Here is a 17,023-nt window from a genome sequence, read left to right as displayed (position 1 = left end):
TCACATACTGGCTGGGTAGACTGAACAGAAGAAATTGAAGATGCTCCACTTCCAGACATCATTCCAGCTACTTGCCTGCTAAGTATATCCACTTTTGCTGCCAAAGCATCAGTAGAAGACAATGAAAGAATTCCAGGAGCTTGAGGAACAACTGTTCTGTCACTGGACCACTGAAAGTGATGTGAAGCCATGATCTCAATTAATTCAAATGCTTCTTCAAGTGTCTTGTTCATAATTCCTCCTCCTGCTGCTGAATCAACATATGCTCTTGTTTGTTGTGTCTATCCTTTATAGAATGTTTGCAAGATCAACCACTGCTCCAAACCATGATGAGGATAGAGTCTTATCATAGTGTTGTATCTCTGCCAAGCATCATACAAGCTTTCTCCATCAAATTGAGCAAATCTTGTAATCTTGTCTCTGTACTCTGCAGCTTTAGTTGGAGGGAAATATCTTTCCAGAAATGCCTGCAACAAGTGCTCCCAAGTATCTGTCAGAACTGGTGGCAAAGAATGTAACCAGGTTCTTGCTCCATCTCTCAAGGAAAAGGGAAATAAAGACAGTTTAATGGCATCAGGTGGCACACCATTCTGCTTGAGAGTATTGCAATATTCCAAGAATGTCCTGATATGCAGATGAGGATCTTCAAGAGTTGTCCCTCCAAACTGTGAGTGCTGCACCATGTTGATAAGAGCGGGTTTCAACTCAAAATTGTTTGCATGTATCACTGGTGACACAATTCCTGAAGCAACTGACTGTTCCTTTGGAATCCACAGATACCTGAGCAATTTCTTCTGATTTTCACCCATTTCTACCACTTCTAACTCCACTGGATGTCTCTTTTTCAACTCTCTTCTTCTCTTGAACAGAGTTCTTTCGATTTCTGGATCAAATGGGAACATATACTCTTCCTCTTCATTCATACATCAACTCCCTGCATACATTCAGATCTAGTGCACAACACTAACACACGTCAGTAGGTTAGTGCACTAAAACCAAAAATCTACACAGGTAAGAGATAAAAACTAGATCTATAGAAATTTTACTAAAAGCAAAAGTTGATCCCCGGCAACGGCGCCAAAATTGATCTCTGTATAATAGGGATGTCGTGTTCAACTCAGGGACCAAGCTATAACTGCTAGCAAACCTCTACAGTCTAGTCACACAAAAGATTGATTTACTGCAACTAAAAGTAACCAGATAAATTCACACACTCACAAATAGCAAGGGATTAGAAGATAGAGACAATAGTTTACACTATTTTTTGGTGATTTTTAGGTTTTAACACGGCACACTAGAAACACACACAAACATACATAGGGAACTGATGACAAACTAGCAGGGGTTCAGAAACAAGAGAGTTACACAAACACTAATTTTAGATGAACAGAAACAAGCGCACAACAGCTGATTAAGTTGCGCGCTCGCCAACTACTCTAGATCCAGGGTGTCTCAGGCCTAGAACTCAAGCAAGGGACTAGGAGAAAGAAGATCTAGTGACTGCACAACATCGACGATCTGTTGATGAAGAGGTCGAAGAAGAACAGACGGGTGGTCGAGGGGGAAGAACTTACCGCGCCGCGCTCCAGATCTCGATCTAGATTGCCTCTCCCTTCTTCCCGCCCAAGGAGACGGTGTTGCGCTGCTTCCTCACGGTCCTGGTGCTGTGTGGGTGGTCGATTTACGCAGTGGGGGTGATGATTATATGCCTCCATCCCCGCATCTCTCGCTCGGGTGTCTTCTCCTCCTTTTTGCAAGCGGCCACTCGAGCTTTCAATTTCTCTCGCCTGCAGGTCCTCGGCTGCTCAGACAGAGACACGTAGCTCGTTTGAATTCGAATTCTGCATTGGATCATGTGCTGAAGAGCAAAAGTGCGCCGTGGCATATCTTGTCCTTTAATCATATTTGCAAAGTTTGAAGAAGCCGAAGCTTAGGTGCCTTTGCGCACCAAATCTGCAAAAATATATAACTAGCCTGTAAAATGTATATATTGTGTATGAAACAAGATAATCAAAATATTAACCAGAAAGTGGGGTGGAAATGATATGAAAAAGTTAAAAATGGGTCAAAAATATAGGTAGGTTTAGGGTTGATCAACACACAACGCACACATGAGAACATATCATCCGTCGTCCTTCGTCTGCGCCTGCAGCTTCCTAATCTCGCCCAATGCCGCATCCAGAAGATCCCTATCCTTCGATCTGACCAGAACCCTCCATCTCGGTATATGCAAGGACATATGTAACAATGTATCAGCCGGGTTATTCATCATCTTTCCTTCGATAGCTAGTTTATTTCTGATGCTCCAAGGCGCTCAGCTTTGGGGGACAATAGTGAACCACACTAGCCTACGAAGAGCACCCGACACACCCTAGACAATACCTAGAAATTATCCGGCCCTTGCCGGATTCCAATCACAATTGAGGAGTTCCCTAACTCCTGCCCACATAAACCTGTCTAGGTCGCAGCCGACGAAAATGTGATTACAATCCTCTGCCTCCCAATAGAGGGCAAAACTCCCATCAGATGGGCCACGCCGCTTAACCAGCTAGTCCCCGGCCGGATATCTGCCCCGGAGAAGTTGCCATAGGAAAACCTTGATCTTGGGCAGGACCCTAGTTTTCCATACATCCGCAAAGTGTGTACCGCCGCACCAAGAGATAACCTACAATATAAGGAATTCACAGCGCACTCCCCTGATACTTTGTCGCTCCCCTGACTAAAAGGATGAAGGTCAAAACCTGACACAGGTTGTCCCACTCCACCGTCTCAGCCAAACCAAAGGCCCTCCTGAACCTAATATGCCATCCCTCGGCCGATCTCACTGCGGCAACCGTCGCAAACGGGTTGTCACAACATTCAAACGGGTGTGGGAAGCTCACCCTGAGCGATCCCACCCCCGTCCACCAGTCCATACAGAAACAAGTTCTGTTTCCGTCGTGGACCTGATGCTTTGCCCCATCTTGAAATACCACTTCAGCTTCAGAATAGATTTCCTGAACTGGGAACCACGCGTGGGCACCCCCAGAGAGAAAAGGTCTTGATCTCCCAGGTATTTGGCCCTAAGGACGTCTACCCAAAGGATCTCCGCACCTTGATACAGCTTTCAAACCCATTTCACCATGAGAGCGATGTTCATGTGTTTGGTATTGAGGATTCCCAAACCCCTATACCCTTTGGGTTTGCAAATAGTGTCCCAATCCACCATATGATATTTTCTGTTGGCGACTGATGGCACCCATGTGCAAGAGATCAATTGTAGTACTTTTCAAAAAGAAAGGTTGTCGAACCCACGAGGAGCTAAAGGTATTGGTTAGCAGATCGATAAGAAAGAACTAATAATAAAGTAGCAGTTTTGGTGTTTTTTGCGTGTATAGTTTGTAATAAAAATAAAGTGCGGAAAGTAAATAGTAAATAAGTAAATGGTCTGGATGAGAGAAAAACCTAATCCTATATGCAGCAAGAGGACAAGCTCAAGTGTGTTCTTATATGAAACTAAATTTCCCGAGGGAGGCATGTATTTACTAGCATATGAGTTCTAGACAAGGCGATAAATATTTTGTCAAGCTTTATTCAATTAGGGGCGGATCCTTAATTAGGTGCAGCCATAGATATGAGAAAATACACCCCTTATGATGTGTCCTAGAGCCATTTCATGAGCAAGTATAGGAATCATTAAGACTTAAATGTCCCATCATAGTTATAAGATCTAGGGTCCCCGCCATAGTTTTGGAACATGGTTTCTTTCATTCCAACGCTTCCAACACTAATGCATTCCATTAAAGTGAAGCCCTATGAGCCCATACAGGTGAAGTAACATGCAGTCGACGTTCGCATAAAACCATCATAGGATAACATAAAAGATAGAAAACTTGACAAAATACTCATTACACATCATATAGAATTATAACCAAATTATCCTATGCCCATGTTCGCGCGGCCCAGGTAGGCGCGTGCGGGACAGCAGTACGATGAAGACGACCAAAACGTATTGCGAAGATGGCAGAATAAGAATCATCTTCGTTCTTTTTAAGTAGTGTAGAAACCAAACAGTTTTTTAGGTAAGTAATGAGATGATGCAAACTTTTTTTTCTCCGTTTTAAAAGAGAAAAAAGTTGCGTAGCTAGCTGCTTTTGGCTAGAGCTTTAGCGGTGAGGACACGACTGTGCATATTCAGGCTGATAGTTTTGCAGCATGCCAACGGGTAAAAGTAGGAAAGAAATCAAGGATTGGGATCCCATTTGATTTGTTACTACGGTAGGGCCAACCTTTTTATGCCAACTTGATATTTCCGAGATACTCTTATGTCAATACCCGAATTTTTAAGTCCGGATGCCCTATTACATCATACATCGCAATCCCAGGAAGATTGTTTTTGCGAGACATAATAGTAAGTAGTTCAGAGTCATCATTTATTACAACACATAATGGTCTTACAACAAGGGATCACATGATCCAATATTACACAAATAAATTGTTCAACATCACAAATAAGTAGCGGAAGCGTAGTAGTAGTGGACTATCTATTCTACAGGCAACGCTTGACGTTAGAAGACGATCCTAGTTATCATAGACGTCCTGTTGTCCGTCATCCTGATACTATTGCTCCTCTTCAAAGTCTGGCATTTGAATAGCCAGGGCAAAGCCATGAGTACTTGAAAGTCCTCGCAAACTAATGCTAAGGTAAAAACATATTAATTGTAGTAAGGGGTGCTAAGCTCTAGGTTTATTTGCATAAAGCCAAGTTTAATTTGATAAACATTTAGTCAAAACCCATCATTTGCTAGACTAACCCAAGTGGGAACATTAGTGTCATTCCCACAATTCATTTGGGATCCAAGTCAAATCACCATTCAAATTCATCATTCCTTTTCAAAATTCTGATAACGGAAATAGTATGGCCTTTCCAACCGTCCATAACCGCGGACACGGCTATTCGAATAGGTTTAACACTCTGCAGAGGTTGTACTCTTGTGCCACAACGTTTGATTACATCCGTCGAGGATAACCCCGAATCATCGTAACTCAGTACGCGGATCATCAATCTTAACCTTTCACTTATATATGCTAGTATAGGCACCTCTCCCCATGAGCTTGGCCTCCCGGTGAAAACCAACTGTTAACCCGGAACCGCACAGGGCTTGGGTCGTACATTCACCTCATATTCACATCATTTCTCATATACGGAGGCAGCCTCGGCGTAACCCCTATGATGCTTGTTTAGAGGGAACCATACTAAAATACACAAGTTTCTAGTTAAGCCCTACCCATAATCAGGTATTGTGGGGGTACTTGTATAATTGGAAGGGTATCGCATTCAAACCCATATCAGTTTTATATCCAAAAATCACCATCTTCTCTTGGTCATATTCACCTTCAAAGTCATTCAATGGAATGAATCATCATTCCAAGGTTTCAAATTCATTTCAAAGTCACATGTTCCCATCTAGAGTAGTCAAATTTTATTTGATTAGCACTAGCAACTATCTCATGAGGGGTGCTATCTAGCCTTGAGTGTTTCTAAGCTAACCTTTAATCTTGTTCTACTCTATACCAAGTGAATCATAAATCAGAAAGTACTTTGAAGTAAATAAGCAAAAATAATTGCAAGGTAAAAAACATGGGATAGGTAATACATAAAATTAAATGGGTGATGGTGCCTTGCTCTTGTAGAGCTTTGCATCATGGTGGTTAGCAAGAGTATTAGCTTGCCTTGAGCAGAGTAGTTATCGAAGTTTTCCTCTTCTTCTTGGGAGTAGGCTTCCTCCTCTTGATACTCCTCGTTACTAGCGTCTATATACGAATACGAGGTATAAATACTAAATCAAGCTCACATACTAAACTAAAAACACTCACAAGAGTTCACACACTAATCCTATCATCAATCAAACATGGCATGGTGGATTACTTGATTGATTCTTACTTAAGAGATAAATAATTTCCTCTCATTATTCTTATTTCTTTAATTTGGTATTTAGATTCTTAGAGAAATTAATTTCTTCTTATTACATCCATTAAGATTTAATCTCTTTATATAATAATCAGGTATGAAATATAGGTTGACCAAAGTCAACATCCCATATCTATTATATGTGAGTAATATTTAATTGAGGTGCTATACTTCACATAGTTTAATACTATCATGTAAATGAATTAATATCTCTAAGTAATAATTATCAGAGGTTCATTAGCCTAAGTCATTCCCCCTGGTTATATTACTTAGGATCAAGATTTAAATGAGAGAGTAGCTCTCATGTCATTTGTTGAGTTTGAATTCCAAAATTTAATGCACTAGTAATGGCTACATAGCCACTATTTTGATCCAGTGCATGATCATGCAAATAACTTGGCTATATTATTACATAAACAATTAAAGAACATCAATTGTGATTTATGAGATTTGGAATCAACTCAAAATCAAATTTGGTTGAATTTTAAATTAAGTTTCAAGTTGCAAAAGTCCCTGACTTGTTATTTTTAGCATTTAAATTCTACTACGAAATTGGAGATGGGACCAGTGGCATTTGATAGATAATTTCGTTGGCTTTCCAACGCTATAAAGTTTGCTATATTTGGTTTGGTAGATTTCAAACTATTCAAAAATTACTAAAGCATCTGCAGAGCAATTTGAATTATCAAATAAACCTAAGTTTGAATTATTGGGCTAGGCGGGAAACGTTATTGGGCCGAAACGGATTTGAAATACACTGCGCAGCCCATCTAGCAACTGGTGCGTGTGGGCTGCCCTGACGAGGTGGGGGCCACCCGTCAGTGAGATTTAAAACAGCGAAACGGTACGAGTGATAGAAACCGTTGGATTAGAACTTGATCGGGCGGTCGAGGGTCATCGTCGTCTCCGACGAGATCCCGACGGAGTGACGGCGAGCCTAGGGGGTCGGAGGACCTACCGGCGTTCCCGCGGGGTTCTGCTAGGTACGAGGCGACGTTGTCGACGGTGCTGAAGCTCCTGGTAGCAGTGGCGAGGTGCGGGGAAGCGTCAATCGTCGGCGGTGATCTGCGGGCTCCGGCGGACTTCTTCTTCCAATTCGAGCTACTCCGGCGAGGTGGTGTCAAATTGGGTGGTCGAGAGGAAGCAAGGATGGGAGGAGAATGAGTGAGTGTGAAGAGATGGTGCTCGGGACGTCTCTATTTATAGGCGGGAGGCAATGCCGTGGGTGCTGCAAGGGCGCGTCGACGGCGTGGCCTCTCCGGCGATCGAAAGGGCAAGGCGAGGACAGCATCTTGTAGGAGGCGTTCTAGCGATGCTCCCGGACTAGCTAGCGCAGTGAAAGGGTGAGAGGATGGCTCGGGCGCGTGCGATGAGTGCGGCAGTACCCGCGGTACTTCACCGGCGAGGACGACGGTGACGAGGCAGCCGCAGTCGCTCGAGTGGGTCTAGGTGGTAGAGGGCGTGGAGGCGGTGCTCGTTCCAGGGATAGGGATGCAGGGGGAGGACGATCGCGTTCGAGTGGGCGACGTACTGGCGCGTCCAGAGCACGCTCACCGCGTTGGCTGGCATGCTCTGGCATGGTTTTGGACACGGGCGTTCTGGCCAATGTCGTGCGTTGGCATTCGAGTGAGAGGTACTGGCGCGGTCCTTGTGCTTCAGAGATGCTCCAGGACAAGGAGAAAAATTGAGAAAAAGGCCAGAGAGAGGGATGCCCAAAGGTGGCCGGGTGTGCATGACATGGCATAATTTAGGGTTCTTCTCCACTTTAAACGACGAGGCAAGTACTGAGCTAGATGCAGGGAGCATGGAGGGAGCTAATGATCACGAAAAGAAAGGGGTGATGACCCACAAGTATAGGGGGTGTATCGTAGTATCTTCGATAAGTAAGAATGTCGATCCCAACGAGGAGCAGAAGGTGTTGACAAGCAGTTTCGATGAAGGATTCACCGTAAATGCTCACGGACAAGTATTCGGGGGTTTTGATGTAACAGATGAATAAAGTACGAGTAAGTAAAATGCGAGAGAAATAATTGCAGCGAGTGGCCCAATCCTTTTTAGCACAAAGGACAAGCCGGTTTGTTTACTTATAATGACCAAGCGTTCTCGAGGACACACGGGATTTTAGTCTAGTGCTTTCGCTTCATACAGTTGATTAATCTTCATTGTTTTGATAAGTGTTGTGTGGGTGAACCTATGCTAATGTACCACCCTTCCTATGACTAATACATACTTGTGATTATACCCCTTGCAAACATCCGCAACTACAAGAAAGTAATTAAGATAAATCTAACCACGACCTTAAACTCTGAGATCCTGCGATCCCTCCTGCATCGATATACCAACGGGGGTTCAGGTTTCTGTCACTCCGGCAACCCCGCAATTAGCAAACGAGTACAAGATGCATTCCCCTAGGCCCATAAATGGTTAAGTGTCGTGTAGTCGACGTTCACACGACACCACTAGAAGAATAACACCACAACTTAAATATCATAACATTGAATATTACTCAACCATAATTCACTACTAACATTTAGACTTCACCCATGTCCTCAAGAACTAAACGAACTACTCACGAGACATCATATGGAACATGATCAGAGGTGATATGATGATGAATAACAATCTGAACATAAACCTTGGTTCAATGGTTTCACTCAATAGCATCAATAACAAGTAGAAATCAGTATCGGGAGAGTTTCCCCTATCAAACAATCAAGATCAAACCCAAATTGCTACAGCGGTGACGGTGTCCAGCGGTGGAGATGGCGGTGATGATGGTGGAGATGATGATGATTGATGTCTACGGGAGCTTCTATTCTTGTAGACAGTGTTGGGCCTCCAAGAGCAGAGGTTTGTAGAACAGCAGCAAGTTTCCCTTAAGTGGATACCCAAGGTTTATCGAACTCAGGGAGGAAGAGGTCAAAGATATCCCTCTCATGCAACCCTGCAACCACAAAGCAAGAAGTATCTTGTGTCCCCAACACACCAAATAGGTGCACTAGTTCGGCGAAGAGATAGTGAAATACAGGTGGTATAAATAAGTATGAGCAGTAGCAACGGTGCCGTAAAAGTGCTTGGCGTGTAGTTGATGGTGGTGGTATTGCAGCAAGTAGTAACGCAAGAAAAACAAGAAACAAGCAGTAGTAACTCAGCAGTATTTAGGAACAAGGCCTAGGGATTACACTTTCACTAGTGGACACTCTCAACATTGATCACATAACAGAATAGATAAATGCATACTCTACACTTTTGTTGGATGATAAACATATTGCGTAGGATTACACGAACCCTCAATGCCGGAGTTAACAAGCTCCACAATAATGCTCATGTTTAAGTAACCTTTAGTGTAAGATAGATCAACGTACTAAACCAAGTACTAGCATAGCATGCACACCGTCACCTTCATGCATATGTAGGAGGAATAGATCACATCAATATTATCATAGCAATAGTTAACTCCATAATCTACAAGAGATCATGATCATAGCATAAACCAAGTACTAACACGGTGCACGCACCGTCACCTTTACACACATGCAGGAGGAATAAACTACTTTAATAACAAATCACTAGAGTAGCACATAGATAGTAGTGATACAAACATGCTGCAATCATAAAGAGATATAAATAAGCACCTCACTATGCCATTCAATGAGTAAGTATTCTGTGAAATATGGCCTAAGAGACCCACACGGTGCACACACTCGTCACCTTTACACACGTGGGACTAGGAGTCTCCGGAGATCACATAGGTAAAACTCACTTGACTAGCATAATGACATCTAGATTACAAGCATCATCATATGAATCTCAATCATGTAGGGCAGCTCATGAGATTATTGTATTGAAACACATAGGAGAGAGATGAACCACATAGCTACCGGTACAGCCCCGAGCCTCGATGGAGAACTACTCCCTCCTCATGGGAGCAAGCAGCGGTGATGAAGATGGCGGTGGAGATGGCAGCGGTGTCGATGGAGAAGCCTTCCGGGGCACTTCCCCGCTCCGGCAGGTGCCGGAACGAGATCCCGTCCCCGCATCTTGGCTTCGCGATGGCGGCGGCTCCGGAAGGTTTTCGTGGGTTTCGTCAATCGTTCTAGGGTTTTCTGATCCAGGGGCTTTTTATAGGCGGAGAGGCGGCGCAGAAGGTCGAAGGGGGCCCACACCCTAGGGGGCGCGCCCCCCTTGGCCGCGCCGGGTATGGTCTGGTGGCCCCTGCCCCTCTTCTCCGGCGGTTCTCGTGTGTTCTGGATGCTTCCGGGTAAAATAGGAACCCGGGCGTTGATTTCGTCCGATTCCGAGAATATTTCGTTACTAGGATTTCTGAAACCAAAAACAGCAGTAAAACATGAACCGGCACTTCGGCATCTTGTTAATAGGTTAGTTCCGTAAAATGCACGAATATGACATAAAGTGTGCATATAACATGTAGATAACATCAATAATGTGGCATGGAACACAAGAAATTATCGATACGTTGGAGACGTATCGCATCCCCAAGCTTAGTTCCTGCTCGTCCCGAGCAGGTAAAACGATAACAAAGATAATTTCTGGAGTGACATGCCATCATAATCTTGATCATACTATTTGTAAAGCATATGTAGTGAATGCAGCGATCAAAACAATGGTAATGACATGAGTAAACAAGTGAATCATAAAGCAAAGACTTTTCATGAATAGTACTTCAAGACAAGCATCAATAAGTCTTGCATAAGAGTTAACTCATAAAGCAATAATTCAAAGTAAAGGTATTGAAGCAACACAAAAGAAGATTAAGTTTCAGCGGTTGCTTTCAACTTGTAACATGTATATCTCATGGATAATTGTCAACATAGAGTAATATAATAAGTGCAATAAGCAAGTATGTAGGAATCAATGCACAGCTCACACAAGTGTTTGCTTCTTGAGGTGGATAGAAATAGGTGAACCGACTCAACATTGAAAGTAAAAGAATGGTCCTCATAGAGGAAAAGCATCGATTGCTATATTTGTGCTAGAGCTTTGATTTTGAAAACATGAAACAATTTTGTCAACGGTAGTAATAAAGCATATGCATCATGTAAATTATATCTTATAAGTTGCAAGCCTCATGCATAGTGTACCAATAGTGCCCGCACCTTGTCCTAATTAGCTTGGACTACCTGGATTATCACCGTAATACATATGCTTTAACCAAGTTTCACAAAGGGGTACCTCTATGCCGCCTCGTACAAAGGTCTAAGGAGAAAGCTCGCATTTGGATTTCTCGCTTTTGATTATTCTCAACTTAGACATCCATACCGGGACAACATAGACAACAGATAATGGACTCCTCTTTTAATGCTTTAAGCATTTGACAACAATTAATTCTTTTCTCATTAGAGATTTGAGGATATTTGTCCAAAACTGAAACTTCCACCATGAATCATGGCTTTAGTTAGCGGCCCAATGTTCTTCTCTCACAATATGCATGCTCAAACCATTCAACTCAGTGTAGATCGCCCTTACTTCGTACAAGACGAACATGCATAGCAACTCACATGAATTTCAACAATGAGTTGATGGCGTTCCCCAGCAAACATGGTTATCGCACAACAAGCAACTTAATAAGAGATAAAGTGCATAATTACATATTCAATACCACAATAGTTTTTAAGCTATTTGTCCCATGAGCTATATATTGCAAAGGTGAATGATGGAATTTTAAAGGTAGCACTCAAGCAATTTACTTTGGAATGGCGGGAAAATACCATGTAGTATAGGTAGGTATGGTGGACACAAATGGCATAGTGGTTGGCTCAAGTATTTTGGATGCATGAGAAGTATTCCCTCTCGATACAAGGTTTAGGCTAGCAAGGTTATTTGAAACAAACACAAGGATGAACCGGTGCAGCAAAACTCACATAAAAGACATATTGAAAACATTATAAGACTCTACACCGTCTTCCTTGTTGTTCAAACTCAAAACTAGAAATTATCTAGACCTTAGAGAAACCAAATATGCAAACCAAATTTTAGCATGCTCTATGTATTTCTTCATTAATGGGTGCAAAGCATATGATGCAAGAGCTTAAACATGAGCACAACAATTGCCAAGTATCACATTACCCAAGACATTTATAGCAATTACTACATGTATCATTTTCCAATTCCAACCATATAACAATTTAACGAAGAGGAAACTTCGCCATGAATATTATGAGCTAAGAACACATGTGTTCATATGAACCAGCGGAGCGTGTCTCTCTCCCACACAAGCATGATGTAATCCAATTTATTCAAACAAAAACAAAAACAAAATCACACAGACGCTCCAAGTAAAGTACATAAGATGTGGCCGAATAAAAATATAGTTTCAGGGGAGGAACCTGATAATTTGTCGATGAAGAAGGGGATGCCTTGGGCATCCCCAAGCTTAGACGCTTGAGTCTTCTTGATATATGCAGGGATGAACCACCGGGGCATCCCCAAGCTTAGAGCTTTTCACTCTTCTTGATCGTAGTATATCATCCTCCTCGTCTTGACCCTTGAAAACTTCCTCCACACCAAACTCGAAACAACTCATTAGAGGGTTAGTGCACAATATAAATTGACATATTCAGAGGTGACACAATCATTCTTAACACTTCTGGACATTGCATAATGCTACTGGACATTAGTGGATCAAAGAAATTCATCCAACATAGCGAAAGAGGCAATGCGAAATAAAAGGCAGAATCTGTCAAAACAGAACAGTTCGTATTGACGAATTTTAAAATGGCACCAGACTTGCTCAAATGAAAATGCTCAAATTGAATGAAAGTTGCGTACATATCTGAGGATCATGCACGTAAATTGGCATAATTTTCTGAGCTTCCTGCAGGGCAGTGGGCTCAGATTCGTGACAGCAAAGAAATCTGGAACTGCGCAGTAATCCAAATCTAGTACTTACTTTTCTATCAACGGCTTAACTTGGCACAACAAAACTCAAAACTAAGATAAGGAGAGGTTGCTACAGTAGTAAACAACTTCCAAGACACAAATATAAAACAAAGTACTGTAGCAAAATAACACATGGGTTATCTCCCAAGAAGTTCTTTTCTTTATAGCCATTAAGATGGGCTCAGCAGTTTTAATGATGCACTCGCAAGAAATAGTATTTGAAGCAAAAGAGAGCATCAAGAGGCAAATTCAAAACACATTTAAGTCTAACATGCTTCCTATGCATAGGAATCTTGTAAATAAACAAGTTCATGAAGAGCAAAGTAACAAGCATAGGAAGATAAAACAAGTGTAGCTTCAAAAATTTCAGCACATAGAGAGGTGTTTTAGTAACATGAAAATTTCTACAACCATATTTTCCCTCTCATAATAACTTTCAGTAGCAACATGAGCAAACTCAACAATATAACTATCAAATGAAACATTCTTATCATGAGTCTCATGCATAAAATAATTACTCTCCACATAAGCATAATCAATTTTATTAGTTGTAGTGGGAGCAAATTCAACAAAGTAGCTATCATTATTATTCTCATCATCAAATATAGGAGGCATATTGTAATCATAATCAAATTCACTCTCCATAGTAGGTGGCACCAAAAGACCACTATCATTATAATCATCATAAATAGGAGGCAAAGTATCATCAAAGAAAATTTTCTCCTCAATGCTTGGGGGACTAAAAAGATCATGAAAACCAGCTTCCCCAAGCTTAGAACTTTCTATATTATTGTCAACAATGGTGTTCAAAGCGTTCATACTAATATTACTACCAAGCATGCAAAGAAGATTTCATAGGTTTTTTAATTTTCGCATCAAACAATCCATGTTTTAAATCAGGAAATAGAATAAGAAGCTCACTCTTGTACATTATGCCAAACTAGTGTAAACAAGAAACAACAAGATGCAATTGCAGGATCTAAAGGAAATAGCTTTGAGCACACACACAACGGCGCCGTAAAAATACTTTACCCGAGACCGTAGTATGAGAGCCTTTTACCTTTCCTCCCCGGCAACGGCGCCGTAAAAGTGCTTGATGTCTACGGGAGCTTCTATTCTTGTAGACAGTTGTTGGGCCTCCAAGAGCAGAGGTTTGTAGAACAAGCAGCAAGTTTCCCTTAAGTGGATACCCAAGGTTTATCGAACTCGTGGAGGAAGAGGTCAAAGATATCCCTCTCATGCAACCCCGCAACCACAAAGCAAGAAGTCTCTTGTGTCCCCAACACACCAAATAGGTGCACTAGTTCGGCGAAGAGATAGTGAAATACAGGTGGTATAAATAAGTATGAGCAGTAGCAACGGTGCCGTAAAAGTGCTTGGCGTGTAGTTGATGGTGGTGGTATTGCAGCAGTAGTAACGCAAAGAAACAAGAAACAAGCAAGTAGTAACTCAGCAGTATTTAGGAACAAGGCCTAGGGATTACACTTTCACTAGTGGACACTCTCAACATTGATCACATAACAGAATAGATAAATGCATACTCTACACTTTTGTTGGATGATGAACATATTGCGTAGGATTACACGAACCCTCAATGCCGGAGTTAACAAGCTCCACAATAATGCTCATGTTTAAGTAACCTTTAGTGTAAGATAGATCAACGAGACTAAACCAAGTACTAGCATAGCATGCACACCGTCACCTTCATGCATATGTAGGAGGAATAGATCCCATCAATATTATCATAGCAATAGTTAACTCCATAATCTACAAGAGATCATGATCATAGCATAAACCAAGTACTAACACGGTGCACGCACCGTCACCTTTACACACATGCAGGAGGAATAAACTACTTTAATAACAAATCACTAGAGTAGCACATAGATAGTAGTGATACAAACATGCCGCAATCATAAAGAGATATAAATAAGCACCTCACTATGCCATTCAATGAGTAAGTATTCTCGTGAAATATGGCCTAAGAGACCCACACGGTGCACACACTCGTCACCTTTACACACGTGGGACTAGGAGTCTCCGGAGATCACATAGGTAAAACTCACTTGACTAGCATAATGACATCTAGATTACAAGCATCATCATATGAATCTCAATCATGTAGGGCAGCTCATGAGATTATTGTATTGAAACACATAGGAGAGAGATGAACCACATAGCTACCGGTATAGCCCCGAGCCTCGATGGAGAACTACTCCCTCCTCATGGGAGCAGCAGCGGTGATGAAGATGGCGGTGGAGATGGCAGCGGTGTCGATGGAGAAGCCTTCCGCGGGCACTTCCCCGCTCCGGCAGGGTGCCGGAACAGAGATCCTGTCCCCCAGATCTTGGCTTCGCGATGGCGGCGGCTCTGGAAGGTTTTCGTGGGTTTCGTCAATCATTCTAGGGTTTTCTGATCCAGGGGCTTTTTATAGGCGGAGAGGCGGCGCAGGAAGGTCGAAGGGGGGCCCACACCCTAGGGGGCGCGCCCCCCTTGGCCGCGCCGGGTATGGTCTGGTGGCCCCGCGCCTCTTCTCTCGGCGGTTCTCGTGTGTTCTGGATGCTTCCGGGTAAAATAGGAACTCTGGGCGTTGATTTCGTCCGATTCCGAGAATATTTCGTTACTAGGATTTCTGAAACCAAAAACAGCAGTAAAACAGAACCGGCACTTCGGCATCTTGTTAATAGGTTAGTTCCGTAAAATGCACGAATATGACATAAAGTGTGCATAAAACATGTAGATAACATCAATAATGTGGCATGGAACACAAGAAATTATCGATACGTTGGAGACGTATCAGCATCCCCAAGCTTAGTTCTGCTCGTCCCGAGCAGGTAAAACGATAACAAAGATAATTTCTCGAGTGACATGCCATCATAATCTTGATCATACTATTTGTAAAGCATATGTAGTGAATGCAGCGATCAAAACAATGGTAATGACATGAGTAAACAAGTGAATCATAAAGCAAAGACTTTTCATGAATAGTACTTCAAGACAAGCATCAATAAGTCTTGCATAAGAGTTAACTCATAAAGCAATAATTCAAAGTAAAGGTATTGAAGCAACACAAAAGAAGATTAAGTTTCAGCGGTTGCTTTCAACTTGTAACATGTATATCTCATGGATAATTGTCAACATAGAGTAATATAATAAGTGCAATAAGCAAGTATGTAGGAATCAATGCACAGTTCACACAAGTGTTTGCTTCTTGAGGTGGATAGAAATAGGTGAACTGACTCAACATTGAAAGTAAAAGAATGGTCCTCATAGAGGAAAAACATCGATTGCTATATTTGTGCTAGAGCTTTGATTTTGAAAACATGAAACAATTTTGTCAACGGTAGTAATAAAGCATATGCATCATGTAAATTATATCTTATAAGTTGCAAGCCTCATGCATAGTGTACCAATAGTGCCCGCACCTTGTCCTAATTAGCTTGGACTACCTGGATTACCACCGCAATACATATGCTTTAACCAAGTTTCACAAAGGGGTACCTCTATGCCGCCTGTACAAAGGTCTAAGGAGAAAGCTCGCATTTGGATTTCTCGCTTTTGATTATTCTCAACTTAGACATCCATACCGGGACAACATAGACAACAGATAATGGACTCCTCTTTTAATGCTTTAAGCATTTGACAACAATTAATTCTTTTCTCATTAGAGATTTGAGGATATTTGTCCAAAACTGAAACTTCCACCATGAATCATGGCTTTAGTTAGCGGCCCAATGTTCTTCTCTCACAATATGCATGCTCAAACCATTCAACTCAGTGTAGATCGCCCTTACTTCAGACAAGACGAACATGCATAGCAACTCACATGAATTTCAACAATGAGTTGATGGCGTTCCCCACAAACATGGTTATCGCACAACAAGCAACTTAATAAGAGATAAAGTGCATAATTACATATTCAATACCACAATAGTTTTTAAGCTATTTGTCCCATGAGCTATATATTGCAAAGGTGAATGATGGAATTTTAAAGGTAGCACTCAAGCAATGTACTTTGGAATGGCGGGAAAATACCATGTAGTATAGGTAGGTGTGGTGGACACAAATGGCATAGTGGTTTCGCGAAGAAAAGGAGGCGAAAGAGGCCGAGGGGGCCCCACACCACATGGTGGCGCGGCCAGGCCATGGGCCGCGCCACCCTATGGTGTGGGC

The 17,023-nt window shown here is 42.1% G+C and overlaps 1 non-coding gene across 1 annotated transcript; it reads left to right on the top strand.

Moving 5' to 3' along the window:
- The first annotated feature begins 321 nt into the window (after positions 1-321).
- On the top strand, positions 322-429 carry LOC124650690. Its single transcript, XR_006987117.1, has one exon. It is a non-coding gene; the product is annotated as a small nucleolar RNA R71 (small nucleolar RNA).
- The last annotated feature ends 16,594 nt before the right edge of the window (positions 430-17,023 follow it).

The sequence above is a fragment of the Lolium rigidum genome, chromosome 4, assembly GCF_022539505.1.
Source record: "Lolium rigidum isolate FL_2022 chromosome 4, APGP_CSIRO_Lrig_0.1, whole genome shotgun sequence".
NCBI lineage: Eukaryota > Viridiplantae > Streptophyta > Magnoliopsida > Poales > Poaceae > Lolium > Lolium rigidum.
This window is presented reverse-complemented; position numbering and strand designations above follow the sequence as displayed.